The sequence below is a fragment of the Ranitomeya variabilis genome, chromosome 1 (assembly GCF_051348905.1).
Source record: "Ranitomeya variabilis isolate aRanVar5 chromosome 1, aRanVar5.hap1, whole genome shotgun sequence".
In the NCBI taxonomy this organism is placed as follows: domain Eukaryota; kingdom Metazoa; phylum Chordata; class Amphibia; order Anura; family Dendrobatidae; genus Ranitomeya; species Ranitomeya variabilis.
Window position 1 is genome coordinate 620,126,649 of NC_135232.1, and position 14,929 is coordinate 620,141,577.

Consider the following 14,929-nt stretch of genomic DNA (forward strand, 5'->3'; position numbering starts at 1 on the left):
TCACAGCAAGCCGTGACGAAATTACGTCACGGCTTGCTGTGATTGGTCCGCGTCCCGGCAACATGGCCGCCATTAACCAATCACAAGCCGTGACGTCACGGGAGGCTGGACATGCGCGTATTTTGAAAAGCGCGCGTGTCCAGCCTCCAGTGACGTCCCGGCAACATGGCCGCCATTAACCAATCACAAGCCGGGACGTCACGGGAGGCTGGACATGCGCGTATTTTGAAAAGCGCGCGTGTCCAGCCTCCAGTGACGTCCCGGCAACATGGCCGCCATTAACCAATCACAAGCCGGGACGTCACGGGAGGCTGGACATGCGCGTATTTTGAAAAGCGCGCGTGTCCAGCCTCCAGTGACGTCCCGGCAACATGGCCGCCATTAACCAATCACAAGCCGGGACGTCACTGGAGGCTGGACACGCGCGCTTTTCAAAATACGCGCATGTCCAGCCTCCCGTGACGTCACGGCTTGTGATTGGTTAATGGCGGCCATGTTGCCGGGACGCGGACCAATCACAGCAAGCCGTGACGTAATTTCGTCACGGCTTGCTGTGATTGGTCCGCGTCCCGGCAACATGGCCGCCCTGACCAATCACAAGCCGGGACTTCACGTAACCAAGTAAAAGCGCGAATTTTAAACAAACAATGCTGCCGGTTCCCTCGCTGAGGTCCCGGCTGCGTCGGACAGGTGAGTATAGCGATATTTTTTATTTTAATTCTTTATTTTACACATTAATATGGTTCCCAGGGCCTGAAGGAGAGTTTCCTCTCCTTCAGACCCTGGGAACCATCAGGAATACCGTCCGATACATGAGTCCCATTGACTTGTATTGGTATCGGGTATCGGTATCGGATTGGATCCGATACTTTGCCGGTATCGGCCGATACTTTCCGATACCGATACTTTCAAGTATCGGACGGTATCGCTCAACACTACTAGGGACCGTTCATGTCAGACTAATTTGATTAGCTTCTATGAAGAGGTAAGTTCAGGACTGGACCAAGGGAACCCAGTGGACGTAGTATATATGGACTTTTCCAAAGCTTTTGATACGGTGCCACACAAAAGGTTGTTACATAAAATGAGAGTAATGGGGATAGGGGAAAATATGTGTAAGTGGGTTGAGAGCTGGCTCAGGGATAGGAAACAAAGGGTGGTTATTAATGGAGCACACTCGGACTGGGTCACGGTTAGCAGTGGTGTTGTGATCCGCTTTTTGGGCTCCCCTAGTGGTGGCTGGTGGTACTGGAGACTTGTGTGTTCTTTTCTGCCTCAGCTCACCTGCTTCCATCAGTTTTGGGAGTTCCCTATTTAGCCTTGCTCTCCAGTCACTTCCTTGCCGGTCATCATTGTAACCTGAGTCTTTCAGTTGCATGTTCCTGCTACCAGTCTGCTGATCAGCTAAGTGGACTCTTGTCCTTTTTGTTTTGTATTTTTTGTCCAGTTTACAGTTTGTCATTTCCTGTTACTGGAAGCTCTTGTGGACTGAAATTGCCACTCCTGTGTCATGAGTTGACACAGGAGTCTTAAAGTAATTTCAGGATGGGTTTTTGAAAGGGTTTTTCAGCTGACCGTGAAGTCCTCTTTTGTATCCTTCCTCTATCTAGTAAGTGGACCTCGCTTTGCTAAATCTACCTTCATACTGTGTATGTCTTTTCCTCTGAACTCACCGTTAATATATGTGGGGGCTACTATCATCTTTGGGGAATTTCACTAGAGGTAAGCCAGGTCTGTTCCTTCCTCTTCCAGGTGTAGTTAGTTCTCTGGCTGGCGCATGGCATCTAGGCAGCCGTAGGTATGCTTCCTGGCTACTGTTAGTTGTGTGGTAGATTTAGGTCACGGTCAGCTTGAGTTTCCATCACCCGAGGGCTAGTCTGTTATTTTGTGTTTCTGATTTTCCCATGCCATTGGGGAATCATGACAGTATGACCGGCCACTGTTAAAGTAATTGGCAGAAGAAAGGAGAGTAAAAGAAGTCTGTAGATTTTTTTTTTTTTTTTCTCACATGTTTGCTACTTAGTTGGCTCAGTTGTATTTCTGCTCTATTTACAGCCTTGCCTTTCTCTCCTTCTAATCCTTGAATGGCTCTGATCTCTCCGGTTTAAGGATGGACTCTCAGAGTTTGGCTGCAGGTTTAAATAATCTTGCTACGAAGGTTCAGAATTTACAAGATTATGTTATACGTACTCCTATTTCTGAACCTAAGATTCCTACACCAGAGGTATTTTCCGGAGATAGATCTCGGTTTCTGAATTTCAAATGTAATTGTAAATTATTCCTTTCTCTCAGACCTCACTCCTCTGGAGATCCTGTTCAGCAGGTTAAGATTGTGATTTTTTTGCTGCGAGGTGACCCTCAAAATTGGGCATTTTCATTGACACCAGGGGATCCTGCGTTGCTCAATGTGGATGCGTTTTTTCTGGCTTTAGGGTTGCTGTATGAGGAACCTAATTTGGAGATTCAAGCTGAAAAAGCTTTAATAGCCCTGTCTCAAGGGCAAGATGAAGCTGAGATATACTGCCAAAAATTTCGTAAATGGTCTGTGCTTACTCAGTGGAATGAGTGTGCCCTAGCGGCAATTTTCAGAGAAGGCCTTTCTGATGCCGTTAAGGATGTCATGGTGGGGTTTCCTACGCCCACAGGTCTGAATGAGTCCATCACAATGGCGATTCAGATTGATCGGCGTTTGCGGGAGCGCAAACCCGTGCACCATTTGGCGGTATCTTCTGAAGGGACGCCAGAGAAAATGCAATGTGACAGAATTCTGTCAAGAAGCGAGCGGCAGAATTATAGGCGCAAAAATGGCTTGTGCTTCTACTGTGGTGATTCCGCGCATGTTATATCAGCATGCTCTAAACGTACTAGGAAGGTTGACAAGTCTGTTTCTATTGGCACTTTACAGTCTAAATTTCTTCTGTCTGTAACTCTGATTTGTTCATTATCAGTTATTACCGTGGATGCCTATGTGGACTCTGGCGCCGCTCTGAGTCTCATGGATTGGTCCTTCGCCAGGCGCTGTGGGTTTGGTTTGGAGCCTCTGGAAGTTCCTATACCTCTGAAGGGTATTGATTCTACACCTCTGGCTTGTAATAGACCACAGTTCTGGACGCAAGTGACTATGCGTATGACTCCAGACCATCAGGAGATGATTCGCTTCCTCGTGTTGCATAATTTACATGATGTGTTAGTGCTTGGATTACCATGGTTGCAATCTCATAACCCAGTACTGGACTGGAAAACTATGTCTGTGTTAAGCTGGGGATGTCGGGGGGCTCATGGGGACATACCTTTGGTTTCTATCTCGTCATCTATTCCCTCTGAGGTTCTGGCATTTTTGTCAGATTTTGGGGATATTTTTGAAGAGCCTAAAATTGGTTCTCTCCCTCCCCACAGAGAGTGTGATTGCGCCATAGATCTGATTCCAGGCAGTAAATTTCCAAAGGGTCGTTTGTTTAACCTATCTGTACCTGAGCATGCTGCCATGCGAGAGTATGTTAAGGAGTCCCTGGAAAAGGGACATATTCGTCCTTCTTCATCACCTTTAGGAGCTGGGTTTTTCTTTGTCTCTAAAAAGGATGGCTCGCTGAGGCCTTGTATTGATTATCGACTCCTGAATAAAATTACTGTCAAATATCAGTATCCGTTGCCGCTGCTTACTGATTTGTTTGCTCGCATAAGGGGGGCTAAGTGGTTCTCCAAGATTGATCTCCGTGGGGCGTATAATTTGGTGCGAATTAAGCAGGGGGATGAGTGGAAAACCGCATTTAATACGCCTGAGGGCCACTTTGAGTATTTAGTAATGCCTTTCGGCCTTTCTAATGCACCTTCAGTTTTTCAGTCCTTTATGCATGATATTTTCCGTGAATATCTGGATAAATTTATGATTGTGTATTTGGACGATATTTTGATTTTTTTCTGAGGACTGGGAGTCTCATGTTCAGCAGGTCAGGAGGGTTTTTCAGGTCTTGCGGGAGAATTCTCTGTGTGTAAAGGGTTCTAAGTGTGTTTTTGGGGTTCAAAAGATTTCCTTTTTGGGGTACATTTTTTCCCCTTCTTCTGTTGAGATGGACCCTGTCAAGGTTCGGGCTATTTGTGACTGGACGCAGCCTACTTCTCTAAAGGGTCTTCAGAAGTTCTTGGGCTTTGCTAATTTTTATCGTCGATTTATAACTGGTTTTTCTGGTGTTGCTAAGCCTCTTACGGATTTGACTAAGAAGGGTGCTGATGTTGCCAATTGGTCCTCTGCCGCTGTGGAGGCCTTTCGGGAACTTAAGCGCCGCTTTTCGTCTGCCCCTGTGTTGCGCCAGCCTGATGTCTCTCTCCCCTTTCAGGTTGAGGTCGATGCTTCCGAGATCGGAGCGGGGGCGGTTTTGTCGCAGAAAAGTTCCGATTGCTCAGTGATGAGACCTTGTGCGTTCTTTTCTCGAAAATTTTCTGCCGCCGAAAGAAATTATGATGTCGGTAATCGGGAGCTTTTGGCCATGAAGTGGGCATTTGAGGAGTGGCGTCATTGGCTTGAGGGTGCTAGACATCAGGTGGTGGTTTTGACTGATCACAAGAATCTGATTTATCTTGAGTCTGCCAGGCGCCTGAATCCTAGACAGGCGCGCTGGTCGTTGTTTTTCTCTCGGTTTAATTTTGTGGTCTCATATCTACCAGGTTCTAAGAATGTGAAGGCAGATGCCCTCTCTAGGAGTTTTGAGCCTGATTCCCCTGGTGATTCGGAACCTACAGGTATCCTTAAGCTTGGGGTGATATTATCCGCTATTTCCCCAGATCTGCGACGTGCTTTGCAAGAGTTTCAGGCGGATAGACCTGATCGCTGTCCACCTGGTAGACTGTTTGTTCCTGATGATTGGACCAGTAGAGTCATCTCGGAGGTTCATTCTTCTACACTGGTGGGTCATCCTGGAATTTTTGGTACCAGGGATTTGGTGGCTAGATCCTTCTGGTGGCCATCTCTGTCTCGAGATGTGCGTGTTTTTGTGCAGTCTTGTGATGTGTGTGCTCGGGCCAAGCCTTGTTGTTCTAGGGCTAGCGGGTTCTTGTGAGGGTTCGGTGCCCCCTCCTTAAGGGGGGGGTACTGTTGTGATCCGCTTTTTGGGCTCCCCTAGTGGTGGCTGGTGGTACTGGAGACTTGTGTGTTCTTTTCTGCCTCAGCTCACCTGCTTCCATCAGTTTTGGGAGTTCCTTATTTAGCCTTGCTCTCCAGTCACTTCCTTGCCGGTCATCATTGTAACCTGAGTCTTTCAGTTGCATGTTCCTGCTACCAGTCTGCTGATCAGCTAAGTGGACTCTTGTCCTTTTTGTTTTGTATTTTTTGTCCAGTTTACAGTTTGTCATTTCCTGTTACTGGAAGCTCTTGTGGACTGAAATTGCCACTCCTGTGTCATGAGTTGACACAGGAGTCTTAAAGTAATTTCAGGATGGGTTTTTGAAAGGGTTTTTCAGCTGACCGTGAAGTCCTCTTTTGTATCCTTCCTCTATCTAGTAAGTGGACCTCGCTTTGCTAAATCTACCTTCATACTGTGTATGTCTTTTCCTCTGAACTCACCGTTAATATATGTGGGGGCTACTATCATCTTTGGGGAATTTCACTAGAGGTAAGCCAGGTCTGTTCCTTCCTCTTCCAGGCGTAGTTAGTTCTCCGGCTGGCGCATGGCATCTAGGCAGCCGTAGGTATGCTTCCTGGCTACTGTTAGTTGTGTGGTAGATTTAGGTCACGGTCAGCTTGAGTTTCCATCACCCGAGGGCTAGTCTGTTATTTTGTGTTTCTGATTTTCCCATGCCATTGGGGAATCATGACACAGTGGGGTACCACAGGGGTCAGTATTGGGCCCTCTTCTTTTTAACATATTTATTAATGACCTTGTAGGGGGCATTCAGAGTAGAATTTCAATATTTGCAGATGACACTAAACTCTGCAGGGTAATCAATACAGGGGAGGACAATTTTATATTACAGGATGATTTATGTAAACTAGAAGCTTGGGCTGATAAATGGCAAATGAGCTTTAATGGGGATAAATGTAAGGTCATGCACTTGGGTAGAAGTAATAAGATGTATAACTATGTGCTTAATTCTAAAACTCTGGGCAAAACCGTCAATGAAAAAGACCTGGGTGTATGGGTGGATGACAAACTCATATTCAGTGGCCAGTGTCAGGCAGCTGCTACAAAGGCAAATAAAATAATGGGATGTATTAAAAGAGGCATAGATGCTCATGAGGAGAACATAATTTTACCTCTATACAAGTCACTAGTTCGACCACACTTAGAATACTGTGCACAGTTCTGGTCTCCGGTGTATAAGAAAGACATAGCTGAACTGGAGCGGGTGCAGAGAAGAGCGACCAAGGTTATTAGAGGAATGAGGGGTCTGCAATACCAAGATAGGTTATTACACTTGGGGCTATTTAGTTTGGAAAAACGAAGACTAAGGGGTGATCTTATGTTAATGTATAAATATATGAGGGGACAGTACAAAGACCTTTCTGATGATCTTTTTAATCATAGACCTGAGACAGGGACAAGGGGGCATCCTCTACGTCTGGAGGAAAGAAGGCTTAAGCATAATAACAGACGCGGATTCTTTACTGTAAGAGCAGTGAGACTATGGAACTCTCTGCCGTATGATGTTGTAATGAGTGATTCATTAATTAAATTTAAGAGGGGACTGGATGCCTTTCTGGAAAAGTATAATGTTACAGGGTATATACACTAGATTCCTTGATAGGGCGTTGATCCAGGGAACTAGTCTGATTGCCGTATGTGGAGTCGGGAAGGAATTTTTTTCCCCATGGTGGAGTTACTCTTTGCCACATGGGGTTTTTTTTGCCTTCCCCTGGATCAACATGTTAGGGCATGTTAGGTTAGGCTATGGGTTGAACTAGATGGACTTACAGTCTTCCTTCAACCTTAATAACTATGTAACTATGTAACTATATGTAATTGCTACGTGATTTGAATTTCCCCAGAAAAAAATGTGCATACAGGATAATTTGATTTGTGGATGTTTTGCTCATCTCTAGGTTCAGTGCCCACTTTGACCAGTTTTATTTTGAAGACTAAGCCCACTCCATAGAGTGCACCCTAGACCACTCAAGTCAAACAGAGTTAATACCAATAGCACCCTTTTAACCTCTTAGACACATCTGCTAATCGTGACATTAGCATTTAAGAGGTTGAAAATGGAGGAATGTGCACCTTCCAACACAACATGATTTTGGGTGCCAATGGCATTGGCATGGTAGTCGGGAACCTATAAAAGGCCCCTGAATCTTCCATATTTATATGTCTGTGAAGCCTATCTTGTAATTTTACCATTCGCTGTAATATTACTGTATCATATTGTGTTGTAATAGGAATCAAGGGTGGCACAATAAAAAAAATGTAAAAAAAAATGTTTGTTTTTTTGATAAAAAAAGTAAAAGTTCATTTTGCTCCCCTTTTCCCAAATCAAAATAGAATTAAAGAAATAAACGTGTTTAATATGGTGGCTGTCCACATAGGGGTGACTTCCCAATCTCATAAAATATCATTATATTTAACCCACACGTTAAGTTTGGTTCCAGGATTTAGGAGCAACTAGAGAGACTGGGTGAAAAGGTCACTCCCACACTCCATCCCACAGGTAATCTTCCTGACCAGAAGCCACAGGTGGGGCTGATAACAATAATTAAAGGAAATCTGTCAGCAGTTTTTTGCTATGTAATCTGAGGACAGCATGACATAGGGGTTAAAACACTTAATTCAGCTATTTGTAACTTATTATCCACTTTTTCTCCCCTTCCCTGGGTCGATTCCTCTGCCCTCCCCTGTGACTGCTTTCACTTATTTTGATTTGTAATTTATTAGGCTGTGTGCAGTTGTTCACTTACAATGAAGATTTTATCACTAGGAGATAGTCACTACTGGACTACAATGGTGAGACCTGGTACAACCACACCACCTTCTCTCATAAGCAGCTCACTGTCAATAAACAATGTACATAGAGAGTCTTTTGTGGTCAGGAGTAGGGTTGAGCGAAACGGGTCGGCAATTTTCAGAAGTCGCCGACTTTTGGCAAAGTCGGGTTTCATGAAACCCGACCCCTGTGTGGGGTCGGCCATGAAGTCGGCGATCTTCTGAATCTGGAATCGGAATTCCGATACCGATTCCCGATATGTTTAAGATATCGGGAATTGGTATCGGAATTCAGATTTAAGTGTAAAATAAAGAATTAAAATAAAAAATATTGCCATCCTTACCATCTGATGCGCCCTGGTACTAAGCGGGAACCTTCCTTCCTTAGAATCAGCCTTCCAGGGCCTTGCGGTGACGTCGCGGTGACGTCGCGGCTTGTGATTGGTCACGCGGCCGCCCATGTGACCGCTCGCGCGACCAATCAAAAGCCGCGACGTCACCGTGACGTCACCGAAGGTCCTGGAAGGGCTGATTCTTAGGAAGGAAGGCTGCCGGAAAGAAGCAGGGCGCGTCCGAGGGTGAGTATATACCTAATAGGAATATACTCACCCTCGGCTTCTTTCCGGCAGCCTTCCTTCCTAAGAATCAGCCCTTCCAGGACCTTCGGTGACGTCACGGTGACGTCGCGGCTTGTGATTGGTCGCGCGAGCGGTCACATGGGCCGCCGCGCGACCAATCACAAGCCGCGACGTCACCGCAAGGTCCTGGAAGGCTGATTCTAAGGAAGGAAGGTTCCCGCTTAGTACCAGGGCGCATCAGATGGTAAGTATGGCGATATTTTTTATTTTAATTCTTTATTTTACACTTAAATATGGATCCCAGGGCCTGAAGGAGAGTTTCCGCTCCTTCAGACCCTGGGAACCATTGGAAACCCAATGCACTGCATTGGGTTTCGAGTTTCGGCCGACCCCGACCCCGACTTTTTTATAGGATCGGCCGATTTCACTCGACCCGACTTTTGAAAAAGTCGCGTTTCGTGAAACCCGACCCGATCCTATAAATGTAAAGGTCGCTCAACCCTAGTCGGGAGAAGTTTTCTTAGATCTGCTTCATGCTACATCTAAGAGCTCATACTCATCTGCGAAAAAACCAGACAAGTGCAATCCAATAAAAAATTGGATTGGACTCTGACCAATGCTAATCTGAGTCTCTGCTCATCTGCAATTTTTTTTTCTCAGGTCAGATCGGGATGAGAAAAAAATCACAGTATCTCGGATGACACTCGCCAATGCAGGTTAATGAGTGTGAAAAAAAAAAATTGTATGGCACTCAGACCATGAGAGTGCCATCTGATTTTATACACACACATGTACTTTGAAAAGCCGGCAATTCATCTGCCACATACTGTAAAATCACAGTGTGACCCAACAAAATAGAATAGATAGACTAGATTTATACACATAGAATAGTTAGATATAAAGATGTCAGTGACATATATAATTAGTACAGTACTTGTGTAGCAGCTTACTGTACATGTATTTTTTTACTAAATAAATTATTTTCTGAAAAAAATGGCATGGGATCCCCAACATTTAAAACCAGCAGAGGGAAAGAGAACAGCTAGGGGCAAATGTTTATAGCCTGGGAATGAGGTAATACCCATGGAGATTCACAGGCTATTAAAATCAGCTCACAGCTGTTTATGTAGCCTTTCCTGGTTATTAAAATGGGGGAACCCCTCAAAAAATGATGTAGAGTCCTCCTATAATTAATAACCAGTGAAGGTTATTAATCAGACAGCTACGGGATGATATTAATAGCCTAGAAAGGGGCCATGGATATTGGCCCCTTCCCAAACTAAAAACACCAACTCTCAGCCACCCCAGAAATGGCACATCCTTAAGATGCACCAATTATGACACTTAGCCTCTCTCTTCCCACTTGCTCTGGTGCGGTGGAAAGTGGGGTGATAGTATTGCAGTTGATGTCACCTTCATATTGTCAATGTCCCCGGTGACCCACCGGAGAGTCAGAGCCTGCCCAGAAGCGTGAGGGACCCGCTGAGGCAGAGGCGTATCTAGGGTTTCTGGCACCTGGGGCAAGAATTAATTTTGGCGCCCCCCCAGGACATATGCGATTTGCACACTTAGTCATGTACCCACGAGCCGCTCTCCTTAATGCTCTCAATATTCAGTGAAAAACTGAGAGAAGCAGGAAGAGAAGCTCGTTGTCACAGGACCATAAGTATGAAAATCACATATGAGTGAAGTGTCCATCTGACGACTACTGGAACCTGCAGAGCTGAATCCTGACATCGCAGCTTCTGAATTCTCACAACGCATGCACTGCACACTTTTAGGATTCTCCCTTGCCGGTGGACAGTCATGTCAGCACAAGCATGTGATCTGTATACTTCTGACCACACATTCCGACCAGACGTGCCCGGCCTCACTCAGTTCATTTTCATAGAGTGGGGCCACACATGTCTAGTCAGCACATGACCGCATGTATGTAAATCGCCGGCACGAGAGAATCCTGACAGCGTGCAGGGCGCACTGTGAGAACTCAGAAGTCTGCAGTCACAAAGAATGACTGCAGACTCATCACAACCTGGACATCCCCTTTAATACTCCTAACATAAATAAAAACATGAGAGTTAGTCAGTATCACAAATAACATTTACATCCAGGTACCTTATAGATGACATCGCCTTTGGAGCCGTTCTTCTTTTCTTCATCTTGTCCAGATCCCATGATGAGTTTTCTCATCCACAGCCGTCTCTGCAGACTTCCATCTTCTCCGCTCTTTTGCAGAAAATCTCCACATGACGCCCTTAAAGATACAAGTGTCATTATAATGCTTCTGAATAAAAAATTGCCCCTCACTATATTGTCTGCACAAAATATGACCCCCACACTGTCCCTCTTATGGTACATGCTCTTCACACTGAAGTCTCCTTTCCATACCGGCCCCCTCTTCACACTGTCCTCGAACACTGTGTCCCCCTATAGGGCACAGTATTTATACTGTACTCTCTCATCACACTCCCCCTCCTTGGTATACTGTCCCCTCCTGGCTGTGCCCTTACACTGTCCCCCTATGCTATGCCCCCACTACTCAGTTTCTATTCTATGCCCAATCACTTTTCTCCCCCCATACTGTCTCCTCACACTATTCCCCTCCCTCCTCATACTGTCTCCTCTCACATCCCTCCTGTTCACCATACTGTCTCATCATATATTTACCCCCTCACTTTCTATACTGCCTGCTCACCTGACTCCCCATTGTGTCTGCACACATCCCATCACCCTCACTCCCCCTACTCTGTAAACATGCATTTTTCACATCGCTACTCATACTGTGCCCACATACATTCCCCCATTCGCTCCCCATACTGTCTGCACCCATCCCCCCGTACTGTTTCCTCATACATGCCCCCCATTGCCCATACATGCCCCCGATTCTCCTGTACTGTTTCCTCATATATGCCTATTATTTTCCTCTACCCCACCCCATCATTGCTCTCTTCACCACCTCCATCTTTGCCTTTTCCACCACCACTATCATTGCTTTCTCCCCCACCACCCCATAATTTCCCATTCCACCACCTCAATCATTTCCTCCTTTGTCTTTTCCACCATATCCATCATTTTCTCTTCCCCCACCATCCCCATAATTGCCCTTTCCACCACGATCATCATTGTCCTTTCCGCCGCCATCACCATACTTGCCCATTCCACCACCTCCATCATTTTCTCCCCCTCCAATATCATCAGTGTGCTTTCCACCACCACCATCCTTGTCCATTTTACCACGTCCATAATTTCTTCCCCCCTCATTATTGCCCTTTCTACCACCTCCATGATTTCCTCCTCCCCACCATCATTGCATTCTCCCCCCACCACCATCGACCATTCCAATTTCCACCTCCATCATTGCCCATTCCACCACCTCCATCATTTCCTCCCCCCATCATTGCCTATTCCACCTCCATCATTGCCCATTCCACCACATCCATCATTTCCTCCTCTCCCTCCATCCCAATTATTGCACTCTCCCCGTCAGCCCCATCATTGACCTCACCTCTCCTCCCCGTACACACTCATGCAAAACCATTTACCTCTCTGCACATTCACCCGCAGCGCTACGCATGCACGCACAAACACACACACACACACATATTGTGTACAGTATAATGGCCACACCTAGTTACTCCTACACATGCGGCTGAGCTCCGTACACCTCGTACACACCCAGCTCCGCTCCATACACCTTGCACACACGGCTTCCACTCCGCACACCTCGTACACACCCAGCTCCGCTGCATACACCTTGCACACACGGCTCCGCTCTGTACACCTCGTACACACCCAGCTCCGCTCCATACACCTTGCACACACGACTTCCGCTCCGCACACCTCGTACACACCCAGCTCCGCTCCATACACCTTGCACACACGGCTCCGCTCTGTACACCTCGTACACACATGGCTCCGCTCCGTACACACCCAGCTCCGCTCCATACACCTTGCACACACGGCTCCGCTCTGTACACCTCGTACACACCCAGCTCCGCTCCATACACCTTGCACACTAGGCTCTGCTCTGTACACCTCGTACACACACGGCTTCGCTCCGTACACAACCAGTTCCGCTCCATACACCTTGCACACACGGCTCCGCTCTGTACACCTCGTACACACACAGCTCTGCTCCGTACACACCCAGCTCCGCTCCATACACCTTGCACACACGGCTCCGCTCTGTACACCTCGTACACACATGGCTCCGCTCCGTACACACCCAGCTCCGCTCCATACACCTTGCACACTCGGCTCCGCTCTGTACACCTCGTACACACATGGCTCCGCTCCGTACACACCCAGTTCCGCTCCATACACCTTGCACACATGGCTCCGCTCAGTACACCTCGTACACACATGGCTCCGCTCCGTACACACCCAGCTCCGCTCCATACACCTTACACACACGGCTCCGCTCAGTACACCTCGTACACACACGGCTCCGCTCCGTACACACCCAGCTCCGCTCCATACACCTTGCACACACGGCTTCCGCTCCTCACACCTCGTACACACCCAGCTCCGCTGCATACACCTTGCACACACGGCTCCGCTCTGTACACCTCGTACACACCCAGCTCCGCTCCATACACCTTGCACACACAGCTTCCGCTCCGCACACCTCGTACACACCCAGCTCCGCTCCATACACCTTGCACGCACGGCTCCACTCTGTACACCTCGTACACACACGGCTCTGCTCCGTACACACCCAGCTCCGCTCCATACACCTTGCACACGCGGCTTTCGCTCCGTACACCTCATACACACACGGCTTTGCTATATCCACACAAACCACTCCTGACCCCACACAAAACCTTACCCTCGTCCAGCACCATGAAAACCAGCAGAGTCCTGCACTACACAGAGGTCCTCCCGTCCCGATCATGTGACTCTGACTCCTCCCTTCCTGTGACATCATCCTAGGTCCTGTGCGCACAGAGCAGCAGCAGCCATGGTTGCGGTGTGCGGCTGTCTGCGGTGGAGGGGCTCTGCTTCGGGACAAGTGCAGTCCCACCTGCGACCGCGGTAGTTACGCTGCTGACACTTGAGATTCCAGCACTTTCTCTGAGCCGGCTGTCAATTTGACAGCCGGCTCAGAGAACGGGACTATCCCAGTGTGGGGGCGGCAGAATGCCGCCGACGAGGAGCCTCCTTGGACTGCCGCATCATCAGGCGGCCCGCTGGCGCCCCCCTGTCGGCTGCTACCCGGGGCACATGCCGCGGCTGCCCCCCCCTGGATACGCCACTGCGCTGAGGCACGAAGCTACTATTCCTGACAATTTTGCACTCGTTTGGGGACCCATCTTTTTTTATTTCAGCCTTTCATCCTCAATTTAATGGGCAAACTGAATGTGTAGACCAGAATCTTGAGACTTATCTTAGGTGTTTTGTGTCTGAAAACCAGGAAGATTGGGTTATTTACTTATCTCTTGCTGAATTTGCAGTGAATAACCATTGTCATAACACTACTGGGAATCCCCATTCCTTGGGGTATATGGATTTCATCCTCAGTTGTGCTCTTTCAATAGGAATCATTCTGTCGCAAGTACCTGAGGAAGAACGGTTTTCTTCTTCTATTACATCAGTGTGGCAAAGTGTTCTTCTAATCTGAAGAAGATATGGTCCATATATAAGAATGTGACTGATCGTAGACGTTTGCTTTGTCCGGACCTGTGTGTTGGTGATTTGGTGTGATTGTCCTCAAGGAACACTACATTGAAGATTCCTTCTTGGAAATTGGAACAAAGGTTCATCGGTCCCTATAAAATTGTGGCTGTTGTCATTCCAGTGGCATTGCTCCTTGCTTTGCCACCCACTTTTAGGATTCATTATCTGTTTTAGCGATCTGTACTCAAAACATACATTCCTTCTTCTGAACCATCTCCGCCACCACCTTCCACGGTCATTGTTGATGGGAATTTGGAATTTCAGATTGCTAAGATTATTGATTCTCGCTTGGTTGGTCAATGTCTTCAGTATCTGGTACACTGGAAGGGATATGAATCTGAAGAGAGAACATGGGTATGAGCATCTGATGTTCATGTGGTCAGGTTGATCTGGTCTTTTCACATGACACACACTGATAAACCAGGCCCTGAGGTGCCGGAGGTCCCTCTTAAAAGAGGAACTACTGTTAGGGGGATACCACAACAGAGAGGAGCCAGAAGACTGCCCCATCTGGTTTCACATACTCCTGCACTCATTAGAAGTACTTCAACATAGTGCTAAACTGTGCAGGTTTTTTCCTTCCTAGCAGTGCAGGGTTAATCTGTTCAGTTGAAGCTCCTGGAGGTTTCCTACTTGGATTGCATCAGCTGTTTAGTGTTGACCACTCCCCTCTGCTCTATATGTTTGCATCTGACACCTAGGGATTGCCAGGGTTAGTTCAAACTGCCTGGTTCTGGAGTTGGAGATATAGTTTATGGTTGGTTTGGA